Raw genomic sequence first — 23,047 nt, 5'->3', positions numbered from 1 at the left:
TTCTATATAGTATTATAATTATTATTAAAGAGAAGCAAAATGAAAATTATATAACCACAATCTAGTCACAAATGTATCTACCAGATTCCAACTTTTTTGTTTATTTTTTACATTGACTTGCCTTGCTTTTCTCCACGCATTATAAAGTATCAGTGTATATGTAGAATATGTAGAAGCACATTGCTTTTTTCATGTAGAACTAACACATGGATGATGAAAAAAATTTAGTTTTCAAAAAATCAAGCTTTCATCTGCAGGTGTTAATAATTACTTATCAAAATCAGAAGATTCTATCAAAGTCATGGAAAATATTGTTTGAACAGAAAAGAAGACCTTGCCTTTCCTACTTTGTCCTTCTGATATATATATTTAATATTAAATTATATGTTACATTTTCCACCATATGAACACAAATTTAAAATAATATCAGTTTAAGATGTTTAACAAAACTTCAAAAAATCTCATTTGCTGCAAACTTTGAGCTTCAACTGATGCCTTTCCTGGTCTTAAAAAAATTGAGAGCCAGACACAATTAAGGGATAAGAGGTTTTACCTTGGTATTTTAATGAGGATCCTTTCTGGTGCACCACTTCGCCACGGTGGGATGCACCACAATGCACATGCACAATAAATTGTGTATACAATTTATAGACCTTACAAATGAGCATATCTAACAAGGATGCCCCAATGGGAGGCCTGGATGAATGGTGTGATACTCCCCCATCCAAGGAATTCCCCCCTCAATGGGCCAACTCTCTGGTTTACAGGACACGTTCTAAAGCGGATCTTGTATTCGCAGGACAGCATGGGGTTTTCCAGCCTCCTACTACAAAGCCTTTAGGATGTTTGGTCTCATGGCCTGACAGAATGCTAGAACTATGCTAAGATATCAGACTTAAGCAATTACAACTATGCATGCTAAGAACACTGAGGGTAAATAAAAGTTATATAAAAGGTATATAAAAGAAAAGGCAAAAAATCTTCTTGCATCACAATGAGGTCGGAGTTAAATAGCTAATCTGTTAGAAGTAGGATATTTTGGGATTATTTTTTAAAGACATATTCAGATTTTATATAACTAAAGCAGAAATTGGATAAAATTCAAAGTTATAGTCCAGAAAATTATCCCAATTACCATTTTATTTGCAATGTACTCAAGCTCCATGCTGTTTACTTTTTCCTCTGTGGGCATCATCATGCATTTGCGCTTCTGTTTTTGTGCATATATGAAAATCCTAATCATAACACTACTGTGTAGCTTGAAATTTATTTCATGACTATACTGCACCTACATATTTCCCCTTAGGATACACTCACATCAGACACTGAAATTATGATTTCTGCAAATATAAATTAAATTATCTAATGCCTATAAAAGTACAATCTCATTTGCAATGCTTCTTGTCTCTACATTATTGTATCTATAGTTTTGTACTTCCCTCAGTTCCTGAATTGAAATATGAATTGCTGTGCAGGGAGGGTTTCTGTCGCCATTAACTTGTGATATAAAATGACCCCACACTGGAAATTGCCACCAAATAAGGTAGAGCTGTTAGTAAGGAGTCTCTGCTGAAGACACAGGTTTAAAATAGTTACTGCTAGATAGTGTTTATTTTTTAATATGAACTTCATGGGAGTACTCTGTATAGGTTGCTATAGGAAATGACAATAATTTATTTTTCTGAGCTGCTGATGATCCTACCTAGAATAACATGCATGGCATAAGTCACTTGGTCAGATGAATTCCCAAGTACGAGAAGCAGACAATTTCTGTTTTGGAATAGCTTGACTCTGTCACTAATTTTGATACAAATAGCCATTATTTTTATCAAAAGAAAAAAAAAACAACAAACAAAACTAACCAGAATCTCTCTTTCCCACAGTTTAATAATTTTGTCATTTGCACCAAATAACATACTGAGTAGCGTAACAATATCATCTGTGATAAAAAAAGAAATTATAACTACACTTAGTATCTCAGTCATTATAAACACATAGTAATTTGGTGTGATTTGCAGTTATTGTAGATTTGTTAAATGTTAATGAATTATAACAATATCACCTTGATTTTTTTCAAGGACAGAACAGAAGAATTCCCTGAGACTTTCATCATAGGGAAGACTGGAAAATTATCTGCTAATTTTGGTCAAAAACAAATGAAAAAAGTCTCAGTTTATGCTTACCTGCTTCAGATCTTTTCTAAGGAAACATACAAGATTTGAAAACTGAGAGAAGGATATGTTTTACAATTGTGTCTCCTTAACAAATAAAAATTATTATTTTCTTAGGAGAAATTCTGCTAGGACCAACTTTATAAAATTTGGCCCAATCTTCAAAATGGCACTATTTGTTTTCTTTTGCAGAATTGTGTTAGTGTTTACCTTTCTTTGTCATTTAAGAGCTTGAAGATCATATGATTTTCTGGCATGTTCTCTGCTGAAAACAGAGCACTTGTAATTGGCTGAAAACAGGGCACTGAGTATAAGGTTCACACTTACTAATTCATTCTAAACTAAAGTAATTCCCTTGAGCAGCAGCTATGTGTGTTTCCCTTGCTACTAATTCTGTAACACCCATCATCTTTTACTGTTGCACCTTTAGATAGGAGCATTATCTGTACCCCAGATTGGTTAGAGTTAAAAATCTATGAAGCTATATGAAAAAGTCTACTGAAAAGAAATCCCCAGAAGAAAAGACAGCGACATAAATGGTCAGTGAGAGGGTTAACAACTAACTAGCACATGGCATGGGCTATGTCATATTTGTCTGTAAGGTTTTAACATATATGCTGTGTACCAGTGAGCTCTTGCAGTGCATCATATTTATATAAGAATGTGTGCTCGTGCCTCTTGAATATTCCAGCTATCCTGGTTATATGAATAGCAAACAATTCAGTCACACCCTCATTTAGCTTTCAGATATAAAGAAGTGGTAATACACCTTCCTAGCTATGAAAACATTTGAGTTTCTATGTCTAATTACGATTTTTTGAACCATAGTCATGAAAACCTAATCATTGTGACAATAGACTTCTGGAAATTATACTATAGAAGAACGAAATGCGGGCAATTTAATGTTTGCTATGGTTCATCAAATTCAGACTCCTCATGCATAACTTGGTCACATTTATTTGTGCTCCACAGGGGTATAACTCCAAAAGGGAAAGCCAGACTCAGAATGTGCTTCACAAAAAGATGTTGTTCCCTTGGCAACTAATATGGTACTAAATGTTCTGACAGCATATCTCACAACACTGAAACACATCGTTCTTATTGCAGAAAATGTATGCAACCCAAAATCCCATATTAAAAGTGAATGCAGTAGATGTTCCTTTATATTTCATCCCAAAATGCTTGTCATTCATATAAAGTTGTCTCCCGTTTCTCTGCTCTTCTGCCATTTAATGATTGATTTCTTCCTCACATATATTGTTTTACCTAATATATAGTCTTTTCCTCCAATTATTTCTTCCAGTCCCAAATTCTCTTTCCAAGGTTCTTTTTCCCTCTGTTTCCCACATGCATCTCAATTTCTTTGTCTTTTCTTCTGAGCTGAGACTTCTTAGGAAAATCTTTTCAATTTCTGTTGCCTTGTATTGCCCTTCCAGTAATCTTTAATTGAGGCTGAATAGGCTTTTTCTGCATCAGCATTTGATCTGGGTTCACAGGGGCCAAGTGGGACTATTTTGTTGTGCCCTATATGTTGTAAGAATCTTACAATGCTTGCTGACCACTCTGAGCTCGGAACCTGATCTCTGTGAGGCACCCTGGATCAAGATGATTATCGGAAAGTGGGACAAAAGAAATATAATAAAGAGAATTCTGTGATTGGAAAAATGTAATGGTCTTACCAGTGGTGAAACTCAACAGAAATTTGGAGAAAATATATAGTTTAAGAGACCTTACATTTTGGTCAGTGCTTGATGTCTTTTTCAAAAACATGCACACATAAAAACATCCAGCAACATCTTAAATTGATATATTTTAGCCTTTGTCTTTGGTTTAGGATTAACAGTTTTAATTAACAGATTAACTGCTTAGTGCAGGGTAGCTTTCTGACTCAAAGGCAGGGTCCACTTCATCTTTTATATTTTTTGTCTGAAGATTAAATGCATATTTTCCTCAATACAGATAAGATTACATTGTTATAAGTAAACATAATGAAAATATTTAGAATAAGCAGTGTGATCATTGTAGGTTTTCCTTAGAGTTCAATAAAATTTAGTTAATATTTTCTATTTGCATAGTCATATACTCAGTTTCTCTTTTATTAGACAAAACTAGAAGCTAGGGATTAATATGCTGTGAAAACAAAGCAGAATTTTTATTTTTCTAACTTTATCAGTGTCCTGATCTTTCAGTCATGTCACCAGTGAAAAAATGAATATATAGAGTTTTAAGACAATTCCTTCTTGAAAAGCACATCTTTTGCAGCTTTCTGCACAATAGAAAACACTGGATAGCAGTTTGAAATGCCGAAATATTGGAGTTTCTCTCCTTTCTCTTTAATTGTTTTCTGAAATAGAATTTTCCACTTCAAACCAATTACCTCCCTTGACCTGCTGGCAATGCTCTTTCAAATGCACCCCAGGGTACCATTGGCCCTCTTGGCCACAAGGGCACTTCTGCCTCATGGACAGCTTATTTTCCACCAGGACCCCAGGTCTTTTTCCACAAAGCTGGGCTTTCCAGAAGGTCAGCCCGTGCTGGTGCATGAGGTTACTGTTCCCCAGGTGCAGGATCCTGCCTTTGCCTTTGTTGAATTGCAGACACTTCTGCTCTGCCCATCTCTCCAACCTGTCCAGGTCCTTCTGAAGGGCTGCACAGCACTCAGGGGCATCAAAGCTCCTCCCAGCTTTGTGTCATCCATGAACTTGCTGAGGAGAGATCTGGACCTTCATCCAAGTCTCTGATGAATAAATTAAACAGTACTGGGCCCCGTATTGAACCTTGGGGGACACCACTAGTGACGACAGGCCTCTAACTAGATCCTGACAGGCCTCCAACTGTGATTCTGATTATGACCCTCTGGGATCTGCCATTCAGTCAGTTCTCAATCCACCTTGCTGTCCTCTCATCTAGTCTGTATGTAAAGAGGTTTGATAGTATCTATTGTATGAACTATTATTGTTCTTACAAATTATTCTGATTAATAACTTTTATTTCTAATTCACATTTTCGAAAATAGAAGCAAGAAATTAAAGAATATGGAGCTAGACTTTTTAGTGGCATTTAATAACATAAGAGGCCATGGCCACAAACCAAAATAGAAGGAATTAACTTTGAACAGGAAAAAGCACCCTTCTATTGAGAACACTAGAAAACGTTTCTCAGAGACTCTGTGAAGTTTCCCCCTTGAAGACATCCAAAAGCCACCTCTCAGGATGGTTCACCACCAGAATCCAGTCCTGGGCAACCTGCTCTATGTGACCTTGATTCAGCAGGGGATCTGACTAGATGACCTACTGAAATCCCTTCCAATCAAAGCAACTGTAATTCTATGAATTAGGGAAGAGATATTAAATTCTATGAAGGTTAAAAAAATTTTTAGGGTTAACAGTAAATATCATAGGTAGCTACTACAGCACATTAGAAACAGTATTTGTCATTTGTTTCCATTCAATTTTTATTTTTTGGTTTTTTTAAGAAAGACATTACACAGATTGTTATCAGGAGCACAGTGGAGTGTTGTGTTGCAAACCTCAGAATGAAGGTAATTCAGCCTTAAGATTTTAAGTAAAGTCTCAGAGACTATATGTTATGGCATTTCTTTTACTGTGTATTGTTGTATTATGGATTAAACATATAAAACCACTTTTTTTAGAAATGTGTCCACTGGTCATGAAAGCTATAAAGACAGTTAAATCATATTTGCTGATTCTAACTGACAACTGACATGGTGATTGAAGCAACTTCTATTCTGATTAAATTGCGGGTTTGGAAAATCTCTAAAGAATTCAGAAGGGTCAGAAGCCAGCAAAATAATAAGTTAAGGGACTTCATGTTTAAAAACCCTTTTCAATGTCACCACTATCGTTTTTAAACTGAAACTGACTGAAATAGTACCATATTCCACTCTGGGGAACTGCAGGGGGGTCTTTTAAAACAGATGATCTAAGATAGAATTAAGCCAAATGAGGAAAACATAATATCTGAGAACCATTAACTAGTAAGGAAAAGGGCATCGCCCTACTAAAAAGAACAGGAAAGGCAGAAAAGGAGGAAGGAAAAGGGAAAAGAATGGGGAGTGGGAGAGAGAGGGGGGATAGAGAGGTTACCACCAGAAGGTTGGGGATTGCCGTCGATGTCCAAGCGCAGGGCATGTGTGCGCAGCTCCCGTGGTGATGGGCACTCGGACATACGGCGAGTGGGCTCTTGGGCAGGATGGGCAGGGCCCTGGAAGGGTCATGACAGGAATCACCATGGCAGGCTGGATCAGCAAAGCAGGGTGGGAAACAGGTGGTTCAGGCGGGAATGAGGAAGGCAGGGATGAAGCAGGTAGGGCATTAGACAGGAATGCAGGGAGGCAGGAAAGGCAATGGCTGGAGTAGGCCAGGGAGATGAAGTGGTAGGGCAGGACATAAGCTAGGTCAGCAACTGTCCAGACTGCAAGAGGGAGAGTGAGTGAGAGAGCAGGGGCAAGCAAAACCAGCTTCCAGTGAGGGCAAAAACAAAAAGCAGGCTAGAGCCTTGTAGTTTGTGATGCAGTTACTTTTATATCCCTTGGTTCCTCCCAAGGTCTGCTCGTTGACAGGAGACTATTGGCACAGTCAAATGTAAGTCAAATGTCCAACTGTAGTCCATTTGTGGAGACCTTTTGCCCCCCAACTGGAGAACCTTGCTAAAGGGCACAATGTCCTCAGTGCCCTCCTCCTGACTGCCTGTTATGTGAAATGGCTGTCAGGAGAAGTTTCCCTAGAGACAGAGCTCCCCTCCATCTTCTCCAACCTGCCTCCTGCAAGTAGCACTTGCACAGCCTCTCCCCCACATACCTCTGGTAATTTCAAACAATATTGAAATAGAAATCAAGATTAAATTGGCCCTCCACATACAGCTAAAATGAGTTCATTTTGGTTTTTGTTTTTTGGTTTGGTTTGAGTTTTTTGTTTGTTTGTTTGTTTTGGTTTTTGTTTGGTTGGTTTGGGGCTTTTTGTTTTGTTTTGTTTTTTGTTTGTTTGGTTTACTTTGGGGTTTTTTTCTCATTTTTCTGGTTTTTAACTGCAGGTAAACCATGGATGTTGTTTTATTTTTTAAATAAAGGATTCATTTAGGTAACTTATTTTTCTATAGAATAATAAAGGTAACTTATTTTTCCTGTCATATATTGCAGCTGCCATGTATAGCTCTTAACTTTAGAAGAAGCATGGTTTTCAGCTCTCAGAGATATGTTTATGACAAAATGTAATGCACTGTTGAAGCAGAATGTAATCTGTCTTATACATCTACTTTAACACATACTGACTCTTCCAAAATGAAGTAGGAGGGTTTAATACAACTAGTAATCAAACACGGTAGATCCAATATTATAGATATTTACTGTCAAATGTCTAATTCTTTAAGTATTCAAATAAAAGCAGGCTGATTTTGAGTACTGCTTGGTAACACATACTTCCAAATATCTTGTGAAATATCTAGGATTCTGTGGCACATAGAAACCATGAAAGGATGACTAAGGACTTCATTGAAGGTTCTGCATTTATCTGAAACTCCAACTTTTCTATAAAATTGGTCTTAGAATTTTTTATCAACATTTTTTTTTTATTGTTTTGCTGAAGTATAAGTACATAATTAAAAGTAAATAAGTAGATGTATACTGATGGTAACTTACATAAAGAAAGCTGGCAGTTTTAGAGAATATTTGATACTAGACCCCATAAGAAAACAAAATTTAAAAAAAAAACAAACAAAAAAAGAGAGAAAAAAGGTACTGCTGTGAACAGTTTATTTTGTGAATGCAAAATAGTTTCTCTGCAATGTGCAATTGCTCACTTAAAAACCTTTTTTCATTGTTTATATTCACTATTTTGGTCTTGATTTCTTCATTTTTACATTCAGTTTGACTATCAACTATTAAAATCTTCATATAAACAGCTTTTGAAAAGTAGGCTTTTGCATAATAGCAGACCAGTGAACAACAGAAGACTTCAAGACTCAATGTCCAGGATTAGAAACCTGAAGAGAAAGCTGAAAGAGTAGAACATAATGTAATAAATATGTAAATCTATGTAAATAAATATAATGCCCTAATGTGTACTATTTATGTGATTTGATTTGGAAGGACAGTAACCCAGCCTCTATGAAATGAGATTGACTTTGCCAGAGATAGCCAAGTTTTGTGTCTTGTGATAAGGACTATGAAGAAAAGAGCAAGATATTCAGAAACTTACTACTACTATAAATACAGATGATTATCCCTAAGCTTGACCACTTATTTGATGGGAATTCAATGCTAGGAAGGACCTTTTTACTAAAGTCCTCTACTTGCTTTTTACTGACTGACTGACTGACTGACTGCTTCTTTTCTGTGTAAATTGTTACAATTCCTCCTGTGTGCTCCCCATTTTTCTCCAGAATAATTAGCTTTGGAAATAATCTAAACACAAATCTCAGAATGAGACTTTCCACTCTACCTCTCTTTCTATTTTGTGGGGTTGAAACTTGAAGTCTCATTTAATTTCTCTAATTGTAACTAGAAATTTGCCAAGAATACTGCAGCTAAGAACATTCCAGCCTAAGCAAAACATGTATTACCTTGCACAGGAGCTAGGAGAATTGGAAATCAAATCTTTAGTTTTTATACATTATGGACATTCATGGCAGTGATGAAACTATTGCTTTTTCCCAATTTCAGAATGCTACTCCCCCCCAAAATCTCTTCCTGTTGTTGGGAAGGCTTAGAGACAGTTGATGGTTTCTATTTTATTGTTTTGTATAAAACTGCTAGTTTTTTACATTTTTAAGATGAGAATAAAAATAAGGCTGTAAGTGATAAGGGATATAAAAGTGACTGCGTGCATCCATGGTCTTTAATACTTTGGAAAGTATCATATTAACACAGAAATCAAGAGTTAGAAGAAGGTTGCTTTAGACAACACAGAAGAGTTTAAATTCAATAGTTCTATTTTGAACAGACAGTAAGGATTCCTGAGTAAAACTCCTTAGGTATGCATGCTTGTCCACTGAACATAGGGCTAAATGTCCATGAGCCAGATGTCAGTTGACTAGTACATCTGAAAGCAGATAAAGCATAATGCCATGTAGAATGAGATTTAGTGTAGTGAAGTATTTGGGCTAATTAATATTATTTCTTGGGTTGGTTAATTAGCTTCGGGGTAGAATTATATTTGACAGAGGTGTGTGGCTGTGATTCTGGAATTAGATAATTTGCTGCCTGCTACTTCATGCTTTATGCTTCACTGAAGGGTGCAAGCAAACCCTTCAGTGCTTCTTGCCACGTGGCGCAAGCTATGTGTATGGCAGCTATGCTGTACTAACCTTCTTTGCAAAAGGTAAGGTCTGATAAGCTCTGTTTACTTATATGGTAGATATGTTTTTCTCTGTGAAGAAAGGATCCTGGCTTTCTGGAGAAATTTTTCTTCACTTTATAGGTATTTTTGGTGATCTCTGAAAACCTTTATTAATGAGGACTGTTAATCTGCATTTGGTTTTGGGTTTTCTTGGGTTTTTTTTTTGTCCTCTGTCATTTTGGAATAACTTATAAACATTTTGCTACATCAGAATGTAAACAGTTTTGATTTACCTTGATATTTGTTTACAAATTTTGCAGACTAGTCTGCAGGTAAGTCTGGATTAGGCTGTCCTAAAACAAATAATTTATATTTTGAGACAGATTCACAGACTCTGCTAAACTATGATGGATATATGATCTGTTACTAAGGGGAAATAGTCTGGAAGCCGCCATTTTAACAAGAAGTCGGCACTTAAATGACATGAGGCTAGATTAAAAAGAGGAGACCTGGATAAGCAGCTTAATACAGGTATGAAAGGATGCAGTTTGAAAGAAATAGAGATGATAGCTACATTTGGACAACTGAAGGGATGTGTCCACAGCATGCATGGTAAGACAGACCCTTAAGCAACCATGACCTTGGCTGAATATATTGGACACATCAAAGTGTGGCACTGTACATCTACCAAATTGATACTGAAAGTATCTCAGTGGGGTGTTTTTATCTTCACAGAATCATAAAATAATTTAGGTTTGATGGAATAAAGAATAATTTAGTTTGGAGTGGGGAACCCTCACTCAAGGCAGAACCAGCTTCAAAGTGTCTTTGAAGTTGCATCCAGTTGTTCAGAGCTTTGGGTGAATTTTACTTAGAGTTGTGTCAACCTAGGGACTTAATTCCTGCAATGCGGATGTAACCTCAGTACCATTGTCTCTTACCTAGGTGCATGAGCAGGTCTTTTTCTTAGCCTCTTTTGTGACAGTATGCTGTCCTTACTTCAGGCTTTACTCTGTTTGGGTGAGAGTGAAGACAGTCCAGAACCTGTTCCTGTGATTTGATAAACAGTATGGGGCATTTTAGTTGATACCAATGTATTTTACTGTTTTTCTTTGTTCTACAACTCCTACTAGAAAACTGCTCTCTTTACTTTGAATGTCTTCTTTATCCACAGAGTCCTCACTGAGGAATTCTAGGAACAAGAATATTTAGGTCTCTCTTTTGGCCAGAAAGGACCTCTCAGTTATGATGCAAACAGCATAATGTACTTTAGAGTAAAATAACTATATTCTTTGATGTATGTTAACAAGAGGAGGTATGTGAGTAAAAAAAAAAATTACCCTAGCTCTCTAAATTTTCTGTAGATACCCAAAATAAAAACCCAAAAACTTTGTCTCATAGTGCTGAGTGAAAGGACAGCTGGGTATGGGAACACACTATGAAGGTTGACTCCAAAATATGTTAGTATCTCTTCTTTGAGACACGAGAGAAACTTAACTGCTGAAAAAAAGGGATTATATAACTTCTTCCCCTTGAAAATTCAGCTGGGCTGTAATGAATCCTTTTTTCGGCTAAAAAAGACAAAAAGAAAAGAAAAAGAAAAAAAAAGACAAAAAGAAAAGAAAAAGGAAAAAGAAAAAGGAAAAGGAAAAAGAAAGAAAAAGAAAAAAGAAAAAGAAAAAGAAAAAGAAAAAGAAAAAGAAAAAGAAAAAGAAAAAGAAAAAGAAAAAGAAAAAGAAAAAGAAAAAAAAGAAAAAGAAAAAGAAGCCATTCAACATCAGAGTCCTCTCAAAGAACATGGAATGCTATCAATTCACTCACTATATTTCTTCCATCAGAAAAAACTCATCAATATTAGCACTGTGAGAGACAGGTAAAAGAAAGTACTATAACAGAAAAAAAAAGCTAGAAATAAGGAAACAAGTCTATAATAATTTTAATACTATTATTTTGGTTAAGATTTTCTTTATAATAGGAATTTATTTCATTTCTCCCCCTTTTTTTCTCTAATAAATCTGGTCTAGAAGTATTTCTTTAATTAGACTTAAGATTTTAATTAGAATTAAAATAAATTTTTGACTTTACATTGGATGTGTATTTCATTTCTGCCCATAAGTTTTTGAGTATAACCTATTTAGTTATGATGTTATCCTGCACAGTATACTAAGCTGAAGTATATGAGACACATGGCAGAGTAGAGTAGGTAGACTTTTACAGTGCAGACATCAGTACTCATCTTTAAGAAACAGGGCCCTTATGAAGTGGAACTGGAATAAAATAACACTTTTACCAGTTTCAGCAGTTTTAAATAGATGTCTCTCCTTTAAGTGCTAATGCAAGATACTTTTTGGCTTCTGTTTGCATTGTTGGCGGAGAATGTGGTGTCGTGTTTTTCCTCCCTGCATGTCAGTCTGGTCCTAGCAAAGAAGAACAGAAGGGCCTTTTGGAAAGGATTTTTAAATAAGCACATTGAAACATATATGTTTGCCAAGAATTAGAAGTGGTTAGAGGGAATAGACGAGACAAAGGAAGAGTTCACTACCTCATTTATAATAGTTGCACTTTACACTTATGTGCTGATTACAGAGTTATAGAACATATTTAGAGACAAATATGAATGTGTGGTTGTGTCTGTGATGATGAAAGCTGTGGGAGCTACATGCTACTTATAAATGACAACTGAAACGAGCAGATCACAGGAGGTCAGCCATTTACAATTCTAAAAGATTCTTCATGATTTCTGTGGCACACTTTCACTGTGGGAAAGAAAGAACTTTTTCTTCCCTCTACAGATTTTTTTTTTTTGGGCTGGGGAGGAGCAGGGTGAGTATAAGGTGAGTGGGCATGATTAAAATTTAAGCTCTTCAGTTAATGTTTGTCAGAATACATTGAGTGCTGGTAGTTTGGTGTGCATCTGCAGAGCAAGCTGCAGGTTGAGCTCTGTGTGGGAGCCTGAGACAAGAGGCCAAGAACATAACAAAGGGCACAGGGACCTGTGACACCTGACCAGGGGACTGGACACTCAGAGATATGCCAGGAACTGAGGACTTAGCTAGAAGAATATCACAATTTAGACTGCAAGGGTATAAAAGCCCAGGGTTTCCTTTGTTTAGGGACACTCCTTGGAGGCACCCAGCTCAAGCTTTTATGCTGTTCTTGCACCATGATTAAATTTGTTTAAGCATCCAGACAACTGAGACTCTGCTGTGGGAAACCTAAGGTTGAGCTGGTAAGGAACCTTTGTGTGAGAGTCTGCCTGTGTGTGAGGGGTATGTGCAGGATTCAAGTGGAGCAGCTGTTGGCTCCTTGGAGCCACTTGCTGAAAAAGGACCTCAGAGTCACTCAGGTGGTGCAAGTGTGACAGTCACAGTGGCTCCTGGATGTTCAGACAGGAAATTTTATTAATAAATTGATACTAGAATTCTAACCCATGGTTAGGATTCTCCTACAGCAAGAAAAAACTTACTAATGGCTACAATGGACTGTTTGGTGCATCTGAGTGTTAGCTATTTTCATATAATTTTTCTTTATTTTCCTGCCAGTAATGTGTAGGGCAGGGGCAAATACCAGATGTATGTATCTCTTCCTAGTTGAGCTCAATGGCATATTTCTTCCAGGAAAGAATGCACTCTCCAACTTATCATCTTTAAAGCTGTCCCTAACTTTATTGACATTTTGTACTTGCAGTAACTGGAGGAGTCCAAAGTTGCCTGTGTGGAGTTCAAAGAAGGTCAGAATGTAAAGATATGATGTACAGGCAGGTTGTCTTTTTTGTTGTTGTGTTGCTGGTTCATATTTCTCTTTTTCTGTGTGGAGGTGGAAAAGTGAAAGTGGCTCTTTAGAAATCAGAAATTTTGTCATTTTACCTTGTTGCCCACACACAAAAGAGTACAGTAGAGTAGAAAAGCAAAGAAGCGGACAAACAATAAATGAGTGGGTAGAAGAGGAAAAAGCATGTAATGGGGAGGGGGGGATAGAAATCAGAAGGAGAAAATTATGGGTGGCAGAGTATTTTCACAACTAAAATAGCCTTTTAAATAAAGTGAAATAAAATTTAAAGTAATAAGAAATGTGGAAAAAATTATGTAAGAATGAACCCTGCACAGGAGAGCCACAAGAATTGCACCATTTGCCTAAAGCATTCTTCAAACCCTTTTTGAGCTTTATCGGGCTTGGTGCTGTGACCACTTCCCTGGGGAGCCTGTTCCAGTGCCCAACCACCCTGCAGGTGGAAAACCTTTCCTTAATATTGAACATAAATATTATGTTTGACACAGCTTTGACATAGCTTCATCCCATTCTCTCGGGTCCTGTCACTGGGCACGAGAGAGAAGAGATCAGCGTCTCCTCTCTGCTTCCCCTTGAGAGGAAATTGTAGACTGCAATGAGGTTTCCCACCAGCCTCTTCTCCAGGCTGAACAGACCAAGTGACCTCAGCCACTCTACATACAACTTCCCCTCAAGGCCCCTCATCATCTTCATAGGCCTCTTTTAGACACTCTGTAAGAGATTTATATCTTATATTGTGATGCCCAAACCTGCACACAACATTCAGTGCAGAGCAGAGTGGGACAATCCCCTCCCTTGCCCAGCTGGTGATGCTATGCCTGATGTCACCCAGTGTACAGTTGACTCTTGGCTGCCAGGGCACTGTTGACTCACATTTGAATTGACCTCAACCAGGACCCCCAGGCGCCTTTCCACTGCATTTATTTCCAGCCTATCACTCCCTAGTGCTTGTTCTAGATGCAGAATCTGGCACTTCATTAAACATAAATTGGTGATTGCCCAGCCCTCTAATTAGTCAAATGTCTTTGTAGTGCATCTCTATCTCTGAGGAAATCAGCAGCTCCTCCCATATTGGTATATTAAGCAAACTTAGTAACCCTTCCACTCCTATATCCACATCATTTATGAGGGTGTTGAAGAGCACAAGGCCCAAGATGAAGCCCTGCAGAACCCCACTAGTGACAGGCCACAGACTGATGTCACCACATTGACTATAATGCTTTGTGTCTGACCCATGAGCCAGCTGCTCACTCATCACATGATGCGCTTATCCAGCCATGTGCTGAACATTTTATCCAGAAGGATGCTTGAGAGACAGTATCAATAGCTTTATTGAAATACAGAAACATTACATCAATTGGCTTCCCTTGATCAAATAGGTGGGTTACCTTGTCATAAAAAGGAATTAGGTTTGAGAAGCAGAGTTTTCCTCTCATGAAGCCATGCTGGCTGTAACCAATGACTGTATTGTCCTTCAGATGTTTTTCAATACCTCCTAGAATAATCTTCTCCATAACTTTATCAGGCACTGATGTGAGTTTGAGAAGTCTGTACATTCCAAAGTCATCTTTCTTGAAAACTGGGGCAATGGTAGCTAGCTTCCTGTTAAGTAGGACCTCTGCAAATTCCCAAGACCACTCAAAAATCATCAAGAGAGGCTTTGCAAGGACATCATCTAGTTATTTTAGTATTCTTGGATGAATCCCATCAGACTCCATAAATTTATAGGGATCCATCTGGAGCAGCAGATCTGTCAGAACTTCAAGGTGAACTGTCATTGTGACAGCCATGGTTCCCTAGCTTAGAGCACTGGGATCCCCTTCACCTGTCATCAATGAAGAAGACAGAGGTAAAGAATGTGTTAAACGTCTCTGCCTTGTCTGTGTTCCTCTTTGTGAGGTGACCATCCTGATCCTGGCACAGGCCAATATAATTTCTGCACTGCCTTTTGCTATAAACTTATTTTAAATAAACTCCTTTTATTGCCCCCCACAGTTCTGGCCAACTTCAACTCCACACGAATTTTCTCCCCACAGTCGCAAGCAGCATCTTTGTATTGCTTCCACTGGGCATACACCTTCCTTTTATGCCTTATCTCCAAAGGAACATTCCTGCAAAGACAAGCTGGTCTTCTGCCTCAGCTACTTGACTTCTGACATTTAGGAATTGCCTGCTCCTGTGCTTTATGAGATGGTGCTTAAAACATGACCAGCACCTGAGGACCCCAGCACATTCAAATGCATTTTACCAGGGGACCTTGCTCACTAGCTCCCTGAGATGCCTGAAGTCTGGTCTCCTCATGTGCAGGGTTGAAGTTTTGCTAGCGCTTTTCCACCTGATAACAGAGTTTTTAATCCTGGCTGCTTTGTGATCACTGCAGCCAAGCTGGCCACCAGTTCACCTGTGAGACTCTCTCTATTACCATGCAGTGAATCAAGGAGGACATCTTTCTTAGTCAACTCCCCTACTACATGCACCATGAAGTTATCATCCAGGTGTTTTAGGAGTCTTCTGGATCTGTTGTTCCAGCTGCGTGGTGTTCCCAGTTAACATCCAGCAAGTGAAGTCTTCTATAAGGACAAGGGCAGTTGATTTGGAGATCTCCCTTTGTGCCTTGAAGAATAATTTATCAGTGTCTTCATCATGGCTAGGTAGTCCATAGTAAACTCCCACAATGACATCTGCATTATTTGCTTGTCCCCTAATCCTTACCCAAAGGCTCTCAACTATGCCATCACCAAATGTAAGCAATATTCCTGGCCCTCCATGACATACAACACCAACACCTGGCCTTGCCTGCCCTGTCTATCCATCCTGAAAAGGCTGTAATTGTTCAACATGGCACTTCAGCCACAGGACTCATCCTACCAGGTTTAACTTATGCCACTAATATCAAATCTCTAGGTGTAAAGCTTTGAAGTCACCATTGATTCCTCATGCTCCATGCACTGGTATGGAAATATTTCAGGTGTGGTTTATTGTAGCCAACACTTCATGGAACAGATTGAGAGATCCCACTAGTGCTCAGTTCTTCAATTCTCGCCATACTATCATTTATCACTTGCAAGCCTGTTTTTTGTCCCTTTCTGCCTTCCAGTTACTGTATATCTGGTAGCTTAGCCATGGATGCTGGCGTAAAAGGAAGTGAAAAAGGCAGGAAATACAACCTCGTATATCAAAGAGTTGCTGTGCATCCTGAAGAGCATTCTACAGCAAAAATGAAACCAAATAATTTTCTCTCTCCCTTGCTGACACACTCAGGTGTTGATTTTCCTTTCAGTGTGAATGTTTCTCTGAGACCTGCAACTGTGATTCCATAGCTTCTGGTTAAGAGTTTCTGGAGCTCAGCAAAAGGCAGAACAGTGTGTTTCTCCTAAAGGACACATTTCACAGATACAATCAGAGTATGCTGAGCAGATGGTGCTTGACATGTGCTTTCAGGAAATCCATGCTTAGGAGTAGCGGTCTGTGATACAGGACTGAATGTCAGCTAGAAACGAGTGCATTAGGTAAGCTCCGAGAGCCTATACTTAGTTTTATCTGAGAGGAATGAACTTTTACCTGAAAGGAATTCAGTTTCTACCCTCTGAGACTGTTCCACAATGTGTATCAAAGTGTGGTAGGTACGTAAGTTTTGAAGCTTTCCTTCAAAAACACAAAGGCTGAACTAAAACTTTGATATAAAGGCAACTTCACTTTCCAAGTAATAATTTCTAATGATCATTCTTTCATTCTGAGTATAAATTCTAGATTTTAGATCCCAAATGCACCCACAGTCCTGTGTTGAGAACCTACATTCTAGTAGGAGGATCAGAGGAAGATTGGATTTCACAAATGTGCTTAGTATTTCCTGAATGAGCTATTAGAATTTTCCCATTCAAATTCTTTAATTGTGTTTCCACAGCAAATGTTTTAAAGGAATCTAGAAAACCAGTGCTGCAATTTTATTTCTTTTTGAGATCCACTACAGAAAAAAAAAGAAAATACATCACCTAATCTAAAGACCCTTAAAATCTCTTGTTGAATCACATCTTAAGTGGAAAAAAAAAGCACACATCTCATGCTTACTAGTAAAGTGGTGAAAAATAAGAAATCTCCTTTAGTTCTGATATTAAGTAGTATAAGACTACTTCCAGATATGTTTTCAGTATTTTTTTGAATGGAGCAATACAATCATTCCATTAAGCATGATCACATACATTGAAATAACCATAAAAACTCTCACCCATTTCAGTGGGCTTCCATTCAGAACTGATGTTACTTAATGATATTGTTTCTACATTGGAAAAAAAAAAAGCCTAGAGAGCAAGACTTTGTTCTGGTAACAGTTTTTTACCGAAGAGTCTACAGTCTTAGTAGGCAAGACAAAAATAGAAGATACCAAGATTTAAGCAATCTTTGTAAAATAATGTGGCAAGTTAAAGGCAAAGCAAGAAATAGAAAACATAGATTCTGAGTCTTAAAGTCTCTATCCTATTCACTAGAGAAATGACATCAATGAATGGCTTGTTGCACGGATAGAAGAAGGTGAACAAAGCAGTGTAGATTAAAAGATGATTTCCTGTTGCTGATGGACGTTGAATGAATTTATGAAATCTGTGACAAGATTAAGATGACCTGGATTAAGACTATAATCTATATGGAAGAATGTGATCTAAATGCCATAAGAATTCTAACATGTTATGCTGCAGCATGTCAGTTACATTATTTAGAAAGATATTGAAGGAGAAAAAACATGATTAAAGGAAAAGAGTGAATATCATACAAATTATAAGCTTACAGACCCCCACACCCATGTTCCCTCCAAAATACAAGAATACAGAAAATTGGGGCTTGCTATTGAATTGAAGTTTGAAAATCTGTGTCAGTTCAGACAGTTTTTATAGTTAGTTCATCTCACTAATCATTCTCTGATTTTCAAAGAGATGTAGCTGCCAACCTGTAAAATAACTCTGACCCCAGACATTCAGACACTCCTATGCAAAAATTCCTAACCCTGGAGACACACAATAAAAATGCGATGTCTTCTCTAATTAAAACAGAAAGGTCAAACTTATATCTGTTTACTTTCACACTTTGGCAGACCTCATAAGCAGAATTAAGCCTATCAGTTTCTCTGCTGAAGTGTTTTCCTTGACAATCCTGGCAGTTGAAGGCAATGTCTGGCTCCAACTGTATTTAGCCAGCCTCACCTTCCTTTATGCACTTATTTCCTTGTTTTCTTAGAATTGGACAAACTTCTCACTCTGTATCCCTGTACTCAGCTCTTATAGACGTGTAAAGTTCTGACTCAGTAGTTAGTGTGGCTAGCTATGGCAGTCACAGAACAGTTTTGCGAGACCTGAGAACAAAACTGTCAGAACAGCATAAAGAGTTGTCTGATTTTCCTGGCTATTTTTGACTTGGACACTATGTAAGAAGGCAGATGGATAGGAAATGGTGTTCTGTTCTATTCTGCTCTGTTCTGTGAAAAAACATAGTTCTTCACCACCATCCAGGTCATACCATACTTTGCTCACAAAATATAAATGTTTTGCTAAATATGTGTATTTTATTAATATATTTATCTGTCTGTTTGGTTTTTTTTTTTGGTTGGTTCTTTTTTTTTTTTCCATAAGGACTACTAGAGTGATTCCTTCTTTCAGGAATTCTAATGAAATTGTAGGTATACTGGGAGCATATCTGATGAGAAAATTGAGGCAGCTGCAGGTCTGTGACTGTTCCCCAGTTAAGGAAAATTGAAAATCTGGCAAAAGGATAATTTTCTTAGTTTTATAAGAAAAATACAGTGTTTGTATAGGAACTATACAAATTATACAATAAGATAGAATGCTAATAAGATGATGCTGCCAAGCAATTAAGATATTTCTTGGTCTTGCAGCTTTATAGAAAATGCTTTGGTTCCATCACAGGGTAATATCTGCCTTGGTAATGCCTCATTTTGTGGTGATGATGTAGGAAAGTACAGTAGGGGTATGGAATCCCCTCCTGCAGTTATAGGAAAATTGTCTCCTCAATGAGAAAAATCTGTTTGCACAGAACAAAATGTCACTGATGATACTACCAGAAAAACAAGCCCATATATTCTAAAATATCCAGGGAAAAGTATTATTTTATATATGAATTATTTTACTTAAATTAAAAAAAAAAACTTAGACACTGGATCAGAACAATGGAATGTTTTGAGTCACTATGCTTGCTTATAGATACAGGCCTGTAAAGGTTTTCTAGGTGTTGTTATGTTATACATGAGTGTCTGTAAATATTTTCAGAGAACATCTCTTGTGAATTGTGACTAGTTAATACAGGTCTTCAAAAATTGAGAGCATTTTTTTCCATAACCCTCTAAATTATGATAACTTGAAAATTGAGTGGTCACCTTATATGAATATTCATTAAGTTGTGTATGTGTTTTACTTGGAGATACAATTAACGTATTTACCTGTACAACAGTCTAACACAATGTATGAGAATAAAAGCTTTTTCCAGAAATTATTTCTTTTCAGATGGGAAAGGCAACTGATGAGAATGAACTAACATATAATGATCTTAAGGCATTTCACACAGGAAAATACATATAAGTGAAAATCTTATTTTATTCCCACAAGCCATACCCCCTGCCAACATAATCTCATAATAGCTGTATATCGTGAGTGAGATTTCACTCGGCAAACCCTATTTTCTGTGTTCATTCAGAAGCTAAGCTGTAAAGTGATTCCAAGCATTTAAACTTTCTTGAGACTCAAGTGACATCACTGGAGTCAATACATATATTCTACACATATAAATATACCTCCATCTCTTCAAGGAGATTGTCAGTGAGATTCCCTGTGAAATTGTCCTCAGGAACAAGGGAGTAGAACAAACCTAGCAGATCTTTAAGGAAGTCCATGGAATGCAAGAGCTGGCAGTCCTCAGGAGCAAGAAATCAGGCAAGGAAGTTGAGAGACCTGTATGTCTGAATAGGGATCTGCTGGTCAAACTAAAGGGAAAGAAGCAAATGCTAAAAATGCATTCCACAAGTGGAAACAAGGACAAGTGACCTGGGAAGTGTGTAGAGAAGTTTGGTTGTATAGGAGTGGGGAAAGGAAGGCCAAGGTGCAATTGGAACTGATCCCTGACCCCTGGAAATGGATGCAAAGAATAAAAAGCGCTTCTACAGGTATGTTAGTCAAAGAAGGTGCATCTGCCTGCTCCCCCTCGTGAGCCCTTTTTTCTAGAATAGGAAAAGCTAGAACATCATTGTACAGAGTAGGTTCTTTCAATGCAATCATTAAAACCAGCCTCAGATGGTAAAACAAATGTGGTCTGCCTGTCCTTTCTGTTTGTTCACCTGGACTTGGAAAGGACAGTGAGTTTAGCCTGGAAGTAGGAGTTCTATTGTAGGACTTGCTTTCAAAGCCAGAAATAAAGAAAAAAATAGTCCTGGTCTGTTTCATTTGCCAAAACACAGAACACAGCATGACATCTTGCGTATACTCTTTCTAGCATAGCAATTCCAGTGGCTAGTAGTAGGAAAAGGTGAAACAATACATCCTCTTGACTTTATTAAAAATCTTTCTATAGACCATTTAGGTTTAGATAAATGCAGGAAGCACTAGAGACATTGGTCATTAATGAGCCACTGCAAATGATGGTGGTTTGCATCAGGCTGTGTACAGCACCTGGCATGCAGAAGTCAAACTGAAACGAGGCCTGATGGTGAGGGCACCAGACTGAAGATGTTTTCTAACTTCAGTGGAATAAGGAAACACTGCTTTGGTGCAGAGCCAAGAGTCTCTTGGAAGTGGGGATGGGCAGTAGGGTACTGGTCCCTGGGCAAGGTGGGGGGCCGTTCCAGGGAGGGCTGGGCAGGGATAGTCAGGGTTGGCAGAGTCCTCAGGACCATGACATTTCTTCATAAAAAAGGGCACACTCAACAAGTGATCAACACCCCTGATCCCACCTCTTCAGCAAAATGAATATGGTATTGAAGGGAATTCTTAAATTAAATTCACACTTAAATCTGCCAGGTCTATATTTGTACATTTTCTAATACTGTCAGCTTCCTTACTCTTTATTCATTAAACTGACAGCATAGTACTTGAATAGGGTATATCCAAGTTTTATTGTGTATGTTTTATTGTGTATGTTTATTGTTGTGTATTGTGTTATATGTGTAAATTCTTTCCATAGAGAACTAGTTCTTTTTCCTCTCTTTGATCAGCTTTGACCACTTTTTTCTCTCAGTGATTAGCTTTAGTTACTTACCAGTTTTTCTATTCTTTTAATGACCAGTTGCTGACCACTGGTAATTGTTATTGTTTTTTATCCCTGGTGCCTCCCTTATATTTCTTCAGCTTCACTCTTAGACTTTCTGATCCCATTTTGCAATTGTACTTCTTAACAGGTGTTAACTTGCTAGTGACTGTTTTTCTTCAACAGCCTTTGAACTGTGGATTTCTTTGAAACGATTATTTTTTTATTAGCACAATGTAGTGACATGCACATCCTGGTCTTAGGGTCATTGATTGTTCACTTTACAAAATAATAACCCATTAGAAGAGATTATAGATTTAATGCCTTGATAACTAATTGTTATTAACATCTATTTTTAATAGCAGTATCAGTGGTGTGTTATTCAGTGTGTTTTAAAATAGTAAATAATGATGGTTATATTTTTTAAAAAATCTAAATTAAACTTTAATTCTGAATGGGAAAAATCCAGTTCACCATAAATACTACTGAGTATAATGAATTTTACTAGATCTATGGATTATTTTAAACACAGCAAGCAATATTCTACAGACCACTTTAGAGAATATCTGCTATAGAAAAATAAATGTCTTATTTTTATTATATTCCTGCTTGCCAGGATTTCTCATATTTAGGCCCATACTACTTTCCAGAATGACAAGTATCTGGGGGAAAAAAAATGATAGACATATTTAACAGGGATGTTCTGCAATATCCACTGATGTCACTAGAAAGGCTGTCCCTGGGCATTGGATCAGTCACAGACCTCATTGTGTATATGCTGCAAAGGTTGGAAGAAAGAAAGCAAAGTGGAATACACAGATAAGGAAAATGCCAAGAATAAGTACAGGTGCTGTGTAGACAACTAGGGTTCAAGCTTACACTGCTTGGCTCAGTAAACATTCAATTCAGATTGAAAAAACTCCAGCAGAAGAGAGTGAGCTGGAAGAAAAATTACCCTAGGGCAAATAAGTGACTGGACGATGTGAAAATTTGTCAGCCTGAACATATTTCCTTGAAGCAAGACGATGAAAACTACCCTTGTAGTTGCAGAATGAATAGAATCTTACAGCATGTAAGGAAGAATATTATGTGAAGCAACATTATTTTTTAAAAAGCCGGTCTGCTAAAATTATGAGCAAAAAGGAATGCTAAATTGTGCTGGGGTCCCCATGCAATTCCATGCACATCACATAAAAATAAAATAATTCATCCTGAGTAATGTTAGTACTGAACAAGGAGCAACAAAATCATTTTAAATAATAATTAGCCTGATGCTGTAGCAAGCTCCTTTAGTATTTTGTTAAATTGAGTAGTAAGTTTATACTCCATTTGCCAAATGCACTGTACAAACTAAGACTATTATTGTCTTGTAGAATACAGATATTAATGTAGCCTGACTTAGCTTGCACACAGCACAGCATATATGGCTATGCCTCTGCTCTTAGTACTTAAAATTTTTTGCTACTTTTATGTAAAGGGCAAGTAAGTTACTTTGTCTATTGCCAACATATGTGAAGGTAATGAGGAACTGTAGAATTAAACTAATATAAAATA

This window comes from Motacilla alba, chromosome 4 (genome assembly GCF_015832195.1).
Source record: "Motacilla alba alba isolate MOTALB_02 chromosome 4, Motacilla_alba_V1.0_pri, whole genome shotgun sequence".
Lineage (NCBI taxonomy): Eukaryota > Metazoa > Chordata > Aves > Passeriformes > Motacillidae > Motacilla > Motacilla alba.
The sequence above is the reverse complement of the archived record's forward strand: the minus strand, read 5'-3'. Positions refer to the sequence as shown.